Genomic DNA, 13421 nt, shown 5'->3' on the forward strand with positions numbered 1-13421 from the left:
TATATATATATATATATATATATGTGTGTGTGTGTGTGTGTGTGTATATATATATGTGTGTGTGTGTATATATATATATGTGTGTGTGTGTGTATATATTAGAGATGGACCGATCCGATATTACGTATCGGTATCGGTCCGATACTGACGTAAATTACTGGATCGGATATCGGAGAGAAATAAAAAATGTAATCGAACCATTAAATATCAAAAAAGCACCTCACAAAACTTGCGACACGCAACTATAGCACGTCGGAGCAGTGTGGTCACGTGATAGAGCGGCTGTGTGTATTTGTAGCCTGCTAGCAAACATTTCATCTCCGGGGAAGTTATCTCAGCGAGAAGTAAAGCAAGTGTGTAAGTTCATCTCTGAATGTTTGTAAAGCATTCCCGCGTTAAGCTTAACAACCGATATATGGAGCGACTGCCTCTCTCTCTCTCCCTCTCCTGCTGCTACTTCAATCGTGAATCTGATCAATGATCAGCTGATCGGCTTTTCTGTCGCAAGTCCGTCTCTCTTGTTTGTTTTTGGCCCACTTTGCACCAGAAAGAGGAAACCAGCAGCTGAACAACAGCAGCACGTTTAAGCTTGATAAGCTGTTGTTAGAATTTATTTAATATTACTTTCTACACCAGGATCCTTTTCTATGCAGCTGACGGCTGGTAACTGTGCAGGGCCGGATCTAGCAAAGTTTACTGTATATAGTAACTGTTAAGTCTAATATACCCTAGTAAGCTATAGTACTTTTTCCTTTGGGAAAGTACCATCTGTGAATTCTGCAATTCTGTTGAAGAAAGATGTTGAATCTATTTAATTATTCTTGAAAAATAATTTTTTTCTGTGAATTTTTTTCACACTGCATCAAATTAAAGTTGATTACATTGAGTAAGCATCATGAGGAAGAGGGTGGTTCCCTATTTTCTTTTGCTGGGAGTTTGCAACCCTATTAGTTAGGTTGCTTAATATTTCTGCTAAGTACTCTTTAAAATACCAGAATAGGGAGGATGGAGTATGTTTAACTTTATTAGATTGATCAGTATTGCTGATCTATGAAATATTTTAGGTGCAGTGTGTTTGTTTTTTTTTTTTACATACATGTATAACAGAATAGCTTTAGTGTTGTTCTTGTTTTTTTAACTTGAGTATGAACTTATACAAAAAGCAACAAGATATTAAAAAAACAGTTTTATTGATTAAAAAACACACTATATCGGATTCATATCGGTATCGGCAGATATCCAAATTTATGATATCGGTATCGGACATAAAAAAGTGGTATCGTGCCATCTCTAATATATATATGGGGCTCGAACCGGCAACCTTCCGATTACAAGGCGAACTCCCAACTCTTGAGCCACGATCGCGCTAACATACATAGTTAACACTATGCCAAGAAGGGAATTAGTTGTTGCTGTCTAGGATGGGTTATAAGAGAATTTCCAAACAACTTTAAATTCATCAATCTACAGTAAAACAAAAAGATTTTTCACACATGGAAAACATTCAAGACAGTTGCCAATCTTCCCAGGATTGGGCCGCCCAGCAAATTAACCTCAAGGTTAGACTGAATAATGTTCAGAGAAACTGCAAAAAAAAAAAACAACCAAATATGACTTGCTTGGAAGTGCTGCCAGGAGAAAACATCTTCTCTCTGAAACAAACATGGCAGCATTAGCATGACTTAGGTTTGCAAAGTTGCATCTGAAGAAACCACAAGACTTCTGAAAAAATGTGATTTAGACTCGTTTTGCAAACACAGGACCATGGGCAGCTTGATGTCATTAAGTTGACCATGAACTCTTTCGTATACCACAGTATCCATCTGTGCAATCGATCCCATGGCTGCAAATCTACAAAAGAATGTCTGAAAAAGAAAAGAATCAAGGTGTCGAAATGGCCGAGTCAAAGTCCAGACCTCTACCCGGCTAACGTGCTCTGGTCCTCGGGAGAGCTGTTCATAAAGAAAACCCTGCAAACCTCAATGCAATAAAGCAATGCTGTAAAGAAAAGTGGGCCAAAATCCCTCCACAATGATGTGAGAGACTGATAAACTCGTACAAAAAACCATTATCTCAAATTCTCAAAGTTCTTGCTGCTAAAGGTGTACAAGCTAGTGAATAATAAGGACATAACATGGCTATATAAATGTATGTATGCATTGCTGAATTTCCCTCTGTGTTAAATCATGAACGTTGCTATATTGTTGATTTTAGCAGCAAATGTGACCGTAAAAATATTCAACCCCGTTTTTACTCAGTTGGACTGAACTGTTTCCCAGGTAAAAAACATTTTAGCACATTCATTATTCATTTGTCATCCTCAGATTCAAGATTGCTTTGATTTTATCTGTCTCACAAGGAAGGCTTAGTCCCATACTGGCTCACCTTAACAGGCTTTTAGAGTTTTAAATGGGTGAATCAACCATCACCAATAAGTCAAATATTCTACACTTCACAGCATGCTGCATAGACCTGATGTAGGATAGTGAATACAGAATCAGCAGTTATAGAAAAATGATACGTGTGAGATCACCTCACTTTTTTCTTTCTGCACAAATCCAAATGTCCTCAGTTTCTCTGAATCCAATTCCAGCATGGAAAAGCAGCATGATTAAACAAAGGAGCTTGAAGTATCATCTAGACAATGTACGGCTCACTCCAACATAATGAGGTTAAATTTTGATTTTCTCCACCAGAAGACTTATATAACCCTGTGTGAAGTCTTTGCAGTTTATCTCTGTGTTGTCTTCTTGTGTGTGTCTGTGTGTGTGTGTGTTCCTTATATAAAGCAAGCTGACTTGCTTTTGTGCATTAAATGTACTCTACTACCCTTTTCATATCATTTTACACAAAAATCAACTTCAAAAGTTAAAACTTTTTTTTTTTACTTTCCCCGCTCTTTCTTCTCTTTCCTGCCATTAATTAAATGTGATTTGAGCAGAACTAAGAATTACAGTGTAAATAAAGCTCACATCCATACTCACTCACTTACAGGGATGATAGCAGCTTGAAATATTACACCCTAGCCTGCACACTGGTGTCACTGTTAACTTTGGACAGTCTTTTTTATAAAAAAAAAAACAAAAGCAAAAAACTTTCCCTCAGAGCCATGGAAGTTTTCATGCTTTAAAGTTGGGGTGGGGGTGGGGGGGTGAACGTGGAGGGAGGCTGCTAATGTAGGAATGACACCACGGTGTGTTTTGTTACATGATATCAAACAAAGATGGCAACTGGATGAGTAAGCTGCTCATTAAGGCACACATGGAGCTGTGGACCCTAGAATGGAGCAGTTTTAGTGGTGATGTGGGGGGGGGGGGTGACCACAATCCGATCATCTGTCTTGCTCAAGGACACTCTGGCAACACGAAGACACCTAAGGCAGGGTCTGGTTGAACATTTGAACCGCCTCCTTAAAAATAGGATGGCACTCCTATGTTGACATATCCCACTTAATATGATACTTGTGATGGAAATTCCAGTTTACCTGCTTAAATATTGCAGGTTACATTTCTGTGGTTAAACGCCGTTTAATCCTCCATGGCAACGCTGCTGTTATAGTTTGATGGGAAGCGGGATTGGTCAACAGCAGCTGACCGCGCCCTCAACCCATATAAGCTACCTACCAAACTATTACCATCAAGTGTCGGGGGAATGACGGCTCTGCTGCCGCTGCTGCTGCTGCTGCTGCTGCCCTCGGTGCGGCGGAGGAGAGAAAGCATCTTTGTTTGTACAGAGAAGCTCTGGGCTTCCCTGCCCGCCTGCCTCCATCGACACAGCAACATTTGAAGATAAGAATATCCTTTCTGAAGACAGAGGTCGCTTATTCATCTGCCGCATTCATCTCTGCTCAATTTAGGATTTTTTTCCCCCTTTCCCCCCTCCTCCTCTTCCTCCTCCTCTCTTTTCTCTCCCTCTCTTTTGCCTGGCTGGAATAATCAAACCCTCCCTGTATCCATGTGTCGGATCGCTGGATGATGCACAGGTAGGCTAAATGACACCGCACACCTCCTACACAGAAACGACCTTATGGACGGCGATAATTGGCTTTAAAGCGTGCTGCAGTACAAAGCTACAAGATAAGCCGCGCTGTATCAGTGTCTGTGTGTTTTTATTTTTATTATTTTATTTTATTTTTCAATGTCAGTGGTCCGGAATTGTTTGCATTTCAATTCTTGTGGGGGGGCGATAGGCTGCTGCTGCTGCTCACCAATTATGGACACTTCTCCTGAGGTTTCTTTTGGAGATTTCACTTAAAGAAACGAGAGATAATCACATTTAAAAACCAAGCCGCCTTTCCCCCCCTCTCTCTCTAACGCTTTGCTTTTTTGTATCCGTGTTTACAGTCAGTTGAGGGAGGGTGGAGGAGAGGTATGGTTTCCAAATTCAACACGGTTGCGGTTGAGGTCGCTTAATTGCGTGCCGGCAGACATGCCCTGTGGTTAGGCTACAGCACATACAGCGGGGGCTTTTCCTTTGAATACAGGGTGCACAACACACACACACACACACGCACAAGCCATTGTATGATTTCGTCAGATGCCACATGCCGGGATGGCTAGGTATTAATTTTTTATATAAAAAAGTGAAGTTAAGGTGGTCTTTGAGTCATGCAGCACGCAGGGCCCTTGTCTCCGAAATGCTCGAGGTAGCCTATTTATTATTGAGAGGGATTTCATGTTCTGTGCCAGAGGACTGGCCAGTTTAAAGATAGGAAAAGGAGAGACAGGCAGACACAGAGGGAGAGAGAGAGGGAGGGAACGGTGGAGTAAAACAGTTGTCACATCTCTTGCATCCTCGGCAACTTCACTTTAATATTATCTTTAAAACCTGAGAAAGTTGTGCACTGGAAATTATGATTATTGATATGTTTTTGATATATATATTTGTGTAATGATAGTAGTTGCTCAAACCTGTAGCCCACTAGGCCTATTTATGCTCCCACAGGAATCTGCAGCTTCCACGCAGCAGGTTATGTAGCACCAATTAAGAAGCGTTGGCCGCTGATGAGGTGCTGTGGTTCAATTTGGAGCTTGTTTTCAAAAATGTATTTATTTTTTCCTCCCCTTTACACAATTGACAGCAAATCATCACCACTAACATACCACGCTGCATATATTACTTGGATGAATGTGAATGAACAGAAACAGACACTAGTTAATCATCTGCTATTGTTCACTGGATTGCGTAAATTGGTGTAGTTCAGATTCTTAGTCTTGTAATTCAGTTTAATTACATCATCTTTCTTTTTATTCTTTCTTTTTGAGTGTCTTCAGTGCTGTCGCTTAAAATGGTAACGAGTCTAGGTCACAGCTGGATATTAGCCCCAGTAATTAGATTAATTTATCAAAAAAAAAAGAGGGGAGGTGCCCAAGATTCTGAGCTAAGCTGCTGCACATTTCACAGGAGTGCTGCTGCCCTCCCTTCACCCTGGAAACCAATTTGCTTTGCAAATTCTACTCCACCTGTAATCCAATCCATTTTGTTACTTGGTTCTCTAAAATCTAGGTATTTACAACTCAGGTAGCTGCATGAAAAATGCTTTTCACTTAAAGTAAGTAACCACCTGTGCTTGACTATCGTTGCATGCAATCTTTTAGCACCTCTGTTGTGGACAGCGCACAAGTGTTGCATCTCAGATTGCACATTTTCTCATCAACACTCTTAAATCCCTGCTGCTTTGGCCGACAGACTCATTTAAATGCTATGTTATTCTTTAATAAGGCACTTGGTTTTCTTAAATGAGAGCTGTGTTGACAACAACGAAGGCTTGCAATGCTCCAAACCTGAACAATGGACTTATGCAACGCAGAGCATGACTTTTTGTGTATATAGTGTGTGTGTGTTGGGTATTTTTTTTTTTTTATGATAATATTTCCAGGCAGCATTGCAACAGCAGGGTGTGTCACAGTCTTGCCTTTTTGTTTTCTATTTTAATTTCCCTTTTTCATCTTTTGTATGTGCAGCTTGCAGCAAATTTCCTGTGTTTATTTTTATAAGTTATCAGCTCTGTTTTGACACAGAGCATGCCACTGGCAATATTTTGCTCATCATTTAGTATTTTTTATGCCTTCGGTGTCATCTTTTCCCCACTCTTATTGCTATAATCTGGCTCGCAAGACATCTGTCTCCATTGCTGCTTCCAGTGAGACTTAAGGGTTTGGACAGAGAGTTCGTTTTTTCTTTTTTTCTTTTTTTTAATTGACGTCACTGCTGCTGTTACCCACATAATACAACCGGTATTAATTCAATTGAAAATAATATCAGAAATTATTTTATAGCTGTTAATAGTATTAAGCTGCATCCACATTACTTCACATTAAGCTTAATGCTGGAATGTATTTGAGCCATTATCTGTTAAAGCTGCACTTATTTGAATTTTTACATTAGCGTGACGCCTGCTAAGTATGAAAAGGAAATTTAGAATTAAGATGTCATGCCTAAAGCACCAGCCAATATGCAAAGAGAGATGGATGACTGGGTGACGTGAAGGAGGAGACTGCTTGAAATAACAACAGGGCAGAGTTGACATGGTGTGTGTGCGTGTGTGTGCGTGTGTCACAGCTCAATAGCTTCAGCGTGCATACTGGGGAAGTGGAAGTTTACAGATATTGTGCGGCATTGCGAATCGTGTCGCTTCCTCTCTATCATACCCCATCAAGGTCACATCCACAGACTGAAAGTGGTGGCCCTGGCCTTTTCCACTTCTGGCTCTGGCAGAGGAACGGGGCCCGCGGACCACTGCTGCTTCTAATCAGGGCTGACGCGTGACTCAGTTGCATGCCAGCTGCGCAGCCAAACAGGGATTATATCCCTGGATGGTGAAGACAAAAAAAGGTCACAGTTGAGATCTTTGTCTCGCTACACCTTTGGGGAGTTGGGGTTATTTCATTATTTGCGCATTATATTTAATGAACTTTGCTCAAATGACTGAAACAAAATACTTAAACAACTGAAATCCTACACATAATACAAGTCATACAGCCAGCAGTCCTATAGTCAGAGTTGGGAAACCAGCAGCGCTGTTGGTTAAGTTGCAATCTGGGTCATTGTGCCACTTGTTTTAAAGGGTAGCTGTAAGGTTGTAAGACAGTATTAGTCCAGATATGGACACTGAAATTTTGAAAAGTAAAATAATAATCTTCATATGTGGCGGCAACTGATTTAGAAAGCTTGATTGGTCTTGTTATATATCTGTGAAATAATTGACAGTGAAGTTGCCCGTTATTTTCACCGCAGGTGGTACAGTAGGTGGAATGGAGCGGAAGGTGGTCTGTAATTTTCTGTAAGCAGAATGCTACTCAGGAATCAGCAAAGGTTGGTACACCAGGTCCTGTCATACTGGGAAGCGCCGTGACAGAAATGTTTTCTGAAAAGCTCAGCTGTAATTCATTAAATATGTGCATGACAAAAAAATTGCACCAGATCAAATTTTAGCAAGACGGTGCAGCCATTATGAAGAAGGAATGACATTTGCTAGGTATTTCTTTCCGTTAGTTCTCATTAATGAAACGCTGTGAGACTGAAATTAGTTTTTTTTTCTTTTTGGCTGTGCAACAAATAACGAAATGTAAAATGCCTATGTGCTGTTTTTTGGGGGGGGCAATAACAGCTCGGGGAGAAGGATGAGGAAACCTCAAACTTGTGATGTTATCAGTTATGAAGTCTAGACAGTCTCGGGAACTAGCGGCACATATTGACACTTTGTTTCAGGAGTATTGGTACATTTTCTGCTGCATAAAAGACGATGTTCCTGTACAACAGTACTCCCCCCCCCCCACCACCACCACCACCACCACCACCCTACGGTGCACACAACGTTTTTGGTAATTAATGGGCTCCTAAGGTTGACACCACAGTCTCCAATCAGCCTCTGGCCTTGATTAAGAGGCTATTGTATTGCAGTAATAGCAGAGGAAAACAGAAGCGAAGTAAGTGTTCATAATCTCACAGTTTAACTTTGCATGGCACCGTAGTAATTCCAAATGAAAATAGCATAAAGAATAATGAGTTCTTGGAGTGCATATAAAAAAAACCCTAAAGGTGATATTTATAATAAGCATTTACTGTTAAACTTAGGATACATGAGCCAGTAGGTGAAGAAAGCAGGATTGTTATTCTGCTCCATTCAGGTGTATTCTGCATGTTCAGGAGTGTTGCAATACATTGCAAATGTATTTCAGCTCGTCCATCGTTGCTACCGTGTGACAGCATGAGAAAAGGGAACTGCACTGTTAACCAAAATGTGCCCAGGCAGCATAATCAGTGCCCTTTGAGATATAAAACACAATATCACCCTGTCAGTACATTATGCAGTTACAGTGCTCAGAAAACAGCAATGCAACAAGATTCTGCTGAAATCTGGAGCAAAGAACAGAAACTACTCTCTGTGCTCCAGTTACTGTATCATTTCAAATCTGCATTTTCTATCTAACCCATTGTTTGGCAATTTAGCAGGCACACCATAATATTATTAGAGGTGTCTTTGTTTTCCCAATTCTGAAATATTTACAGTTCAGTGCCCCCAAACTGTGGATCTTTATTTATTTAAAAGAGCCAGTAATTCCTAGAATATCATCACATTTCTGCATATTGATATATTCTAAACTTGTGTGATCTTTTACTTGGCGAGCCTCATATCTGGTTTTGCATTCCTAAATGCTTTAGTAATGAATGTCAAAGAAAAAAATAAATCAAAGGTCCAACAACAGACTGGATCCAATGCATTATTCATGAGAGCACTGGGTTAGCTTCTTTTACAGTACATCAGTGCCATCTTTAAATAAGTGTGCGCAGAAGCCTGTTTCTTCCACTAAAACAGTGATGACATGTGGAAGGTCAAACATTCACCTTGGCTGACTGTCAGTCTGGTACAGTAATACACATTATCTTCATCAGTGAGTCAGCCCATAATGTTGGAACTGAAAAAAAGGGGGTGGGTGGGGGGTTTGGGTCAGTGGGGGATGCTACAGTATGGCAAACTGAAATGTTTTGATTGAACTTGCATCAGATCTGTTGCCAGAGATGTCTGACGGGGCTGCGGAGGTCTTATACTGTCTTAGTTTCAGATTGCTCAATGAATCTTTCTCTTTCATACCAGACATTACTCTCACCAGCACAGGCATTAATCTTTTCACGCTAATATCCACAGGACTCTGGCTTAGAAGGCATGTGAGCGCTCACGATGAAAGGAAGCTTATGTATGGGGAAAAATAAGAGCAGGAAACCTGGCCAGCCATAGTAAATTGCATTGTAACACTTGGGGTTAAAAGAGCAAAGTCTTGCAAGCTTACGTTTCTCCTTCCTTATCATCTCACATTAAGGTGGATGACAGATTTATGTGGAGGCAATTGATCAGCTGCCTGACTGTCCATCCATCACGCTGATCTCTGCTGTGCCTGAACCAGGCCTGTCACACTCAGATGACCAGCGGATTGCAGCGTCGGGGATGGTGTGGTAAACACTGGGACAGTCATTTATTTCAATTCAATCTGTGTCTTCGGGCGTCTCTCATGGGGAACAGATTCATGCTAATTTGTTATAGTATGCATCGGAAATCTCATCTAATGCTGCATTGCAAAATCAATCTTATCCTTGCCTGAGGCGGCTGCTTCTATAAAGGAGTTTGTCTCTTGCGTCCTACCTGTATGAGGAGGCTCCATGCCGTATCAATGTCAACATTCATTGGGTTTTAGTGGAGCTTTCTGATCCTGGCCAAGAAGCTGTTACCCAAGATTAACCCAGGTTGTTCTGTTGCATTGCTGGTGAAGAGGAGAGAGGAGTGTGTGTGTGTGTGTGTGTGTGTGTGTCTTGTGTGTCTTGTGTGTGAAGGAAAGAATCAGTGAATAGGATCTTTTCTTGCTCCCACTCTCCATTTTGTCTGGTGGCATCATTCTCAGGATGAGATGTGACAGCACTGGATGATCTAATCATGGATGTCATAGCATAGCTGCTTATTAACTGAGATTTCAAGGGCAAACATTTTCATCATTAGTAGTATGCTGTATAAATGGGTGAGCTCCACAAGCAAGTACAGTGCTGAATGATGGCTCCTGGTAATGTCATGAAGCACAGGAGGGCCTTTGCTGTCTCATTAAATTTTTTGTGCATATATTTTAGGAAGCGTCTTTATGAGGAGCTAAGTTACAGAACCTACATTGCTACACAGTGCTCTACTAGAAGACCGAATCTCAACTGCAAATTAATTCTTCCTTGAGAGTTGAGAGGGAAGGTCCGTCATTTATAATAAAGATCTCTGGGGTTGCTTTCATGAGGGTTGTGTTTAAGAGTATTTGCATATCCAGAGTCTTGAAGAGGCACTCTGAAAGATGGGGGAATTTATAAAGTTGCACAGTAAGGACTTCAATGATCTTTGATATCGGCACTGTATCTGTTAGCTCACTGACAGTATATTTTATTGTCACTGCTTTTGGATCAGTATATTTTTGGGAAGATTGAATTAAAGTTCAGCTTTTTAGAAACCTCTGGTATCTCCCGATGAGATGTTATCCTTTGTTAGCCGTGTATGAGCTACAGCACACTGGTGAAAACTGATGGAACGCTTTCAGTATTTTGATTGGATTAGATTTTTTTGCATCTGAAAATGTTAATCAACAAGGCAATCATTTAATGAATTTTTATATACAAATTCATGGTGCTGCCCTTTATTATCAGTGCCTGTATAGCTTCATAGAAAATATAGTCTATCTGTCCAATTTTTTTTGGGGGGGGGGCAAAAGAAGTCTTTCAGTTTGCAAAGTAATTTCAGTGTCCATAAAGTATTTATTAGTAGGCTACAGCTTACCTTGTGATTGTGTGAACAGCTAGTACTATTCAGAAGAGTGAAATGTAGAGATGCATTAACTGCAATTGTCTTGGTTGATGTCAATTATTTTTAAGTGTGACCTGCAGATTTTTGGCAATGCCGATTTCTTTCTGAGTACTATAGCTACCAGCAAAACCAAGCATTATTCAATATTTTTTGTTAATAAAACAAATGATAAAACTTTACAGTTTCCCCCATACTGCTCTGACTGAAAATTAAGTGCTCTGCTACTGGTAAGAGGTACAAGTCATTAGTTGCTGTACACCCACCTTTACCTGAAACATTTTCCCCCATAAATCAAAAGCAGTTGCAATAGATTTTTATAAGATAACAAAACAAACATCAGTTACTCATATTATTTTCCAATATGTTTATAACTCCCCCAGAACATCAACACTTATCTTTTCCAATCATCTTTCCTTATAACAGGGTTGATCCTTTGCTTATACCAAGCCTGGTGGCATGTGGTAACTCTAGCTAGCTAGCTCAGAGCTAGCTAGCTTTTTTAGTATCTTTAAAATGTCCATTTCAGCTGGGTGAGTGTTCTTTAAGTGTGCAATTAGGTAAAGGAGTTTTTCATGATGGTCCCCCATGTGCCTTCACTCACAGTTGGGCACTTTCTAGCCAGTAATATGTTAGCATGTGGGCTATGAGTGTGCTGCAACTATTTGTCTTCATTCGTGTTGCACATGCATTAAAGGTGACATACACGAAGTTGACTGGCCAGCCAGTCATGTGATTCTGGTCCCTAGCTGGTGGATTGGTGTATCTCTAGTAAAATGGGGTAAAAGAAATTATATAGTTGTAACAGATATCCAAACACATCCTCACTAATGCACACCCTCACATTATTTTAACACGGGGCTGAATTTGCTCTCAACAACCATTCAGACATGAGCCATTTTTCTAAAATGCCTGAACAGCGAAAGATTAAACTATCACAGGAATATCAAAAACATCCATCAGAATAAACTGAAAGATTTTCCCACTCATTTGTACTGTAGCTTACCTGTGTGAGATTGACAGCGTCTGACTAAATGGCGCTCTACGCCATTCTTTGCTCGTCCACACACATCAGTCATGTCATTGTATGCTCAAACTGAGTGGAGTGGGTGGCGAGCAGAAAATTGGAATCTTTTTAATAAAATAAAGCTTCAGACAAATGGTTCTCTTCTGAAACAATCTTGTATGTAATTTCCTTTTTTCCCCTGAAAACTGAAATATAAGTAGAAGAACTGAATGTTGACAGAAGATATGTCAGGACAAAAATCTGTCTAATGATGTTAGTGAGTCTTGCCTGAGCTGAGCCTCTCATAGCCACAACCCAACCTCCACCTAAGTGTGCGATGAAGGTGTTGCTCTGATCCCGCTTGGTTGGACAGAGACAGTGATGCAGGCTCATTTGCTGCATGTAAGCGAATAAGCTGGAAGATGCCTGCCATCTTGTCATTTAAATCACATTTTTTTTGCTGTGGGAACCCAAGCAAATTGCATCTCAGAGGAAAGCATTTCAAATGGCATTACAGTTACAGCAGTGTAGCAAGCAGATGTGCATGGATTTTATCCCTACTACGCCTACAGTACATTTACATTTGCTTAATGAGGGTACTGTGAAGAGTACCATGTTTATGCTTGTAGCTAGTGTTACGTAGTTAGTTACCTAATTACCTGGCTTGCTGGTTTGTGAAAATGTCATCTGTTACAGGCCCTGTTCTACGGAGACAAGGGGAAACTAATGCTTGGCTGACACGCACCCAGTATGTATGGCCTACATAGTGTTGCAGCAGGTAGATAGATACCTTAAATTGGTTGTTCTGCCTGAGTGTTGTTCAAGCCAAAGGCCCATATCTGCTCATATTTATCACACTTAAATCTAAAGGTGCAGTAAAAACACAGTTTTTTCTCTTCAGGCCTGTGTCTCTAAGAGCTTTCCCAGCAAGACAAATTGGCAGATTGTGAAGAAAAATAAGGGCACGGCAACAGCATGACTACGACCGTAAATGCTACGAAAGTGGCTTGATTGTTTCTGTGGAATATTTACAATTAAAATCAATATTTTCAAAAGGTTGCTTTCATGTCTGATAAAAGCAACCGGCGCAGCGCACAGTGTGAACAGCAGCCAAAAACATCTCGTTTTTAGCACTGAAAATACTGGAACGTTTATACATCTCTTTGAATTATGCAACATATAAATCAGGGGGATAACAGCTGACGCAGAGATATGAGTTAATGGTCAAGAAGAGGATCAAGTGGTTGATGAAGATGAGGATAATGACGGCCTTGTTGATGATGAGGAGTATATGCCTAATGGCAAGGGTGACGGTCGTGCGGATGCAGATGTTGATGAGGGCGGTGATTGTACCGCTCAAGCTTGCAGCTGAGCTAAAAAAGCATTCCACAAATACAAGAAAAGCAAAACACACATAAAAACTCAATAGCAAACGCTTCTAGCTTGAAAAGGCACAAATGTGATACCTTAGGCTGGTAGAAAATTCAGAAAGACATATTTCACAATGTGTCTGTTTGAGGACTATAAGCATGTATTTATTTTCTTTCAAACGTTTTTCATTTAACAGAATGCATACCAAAGTCCAAATGC

The 13421-nt window shown here is 40.4% G+C and overlaps 1 protein-coding gene across 1 annotated transcript in view; it reads left to right on the forward strand.

The window, feature by feature from the left end:
• The first annotated feature begins 3483 nt into the window (after positions 1-3483).
• LOC146509831 (neurexin-2-like) overlaps positions 3484-13421 on the forward strand; it is a 128389-nt gene continuing 118451 nt past the window's right edge. Inside the window, 1 exon segment of the mRNA XM_085173663.1 lies at positions 3484-3982. The gene's annotated coding sequence lies outside the window, so the exon portion shown is untranslated.

The sequence above is a fragment of the Neolamprologus multifasciatus genome, chromosome 10 (genome assembly GCF_963576455.1).
Source record: "Neolamprologus multifasciatus chromosome 10, fNeoMul1.2, whole genome shotgun sequence".
Lineage (NCBI taxonomy): Eukaryota > Metazoa > Chordata > Actinopteri > Cichliformes > Cichlidae > Neolamprologus > Neolamprologus multifasciatus.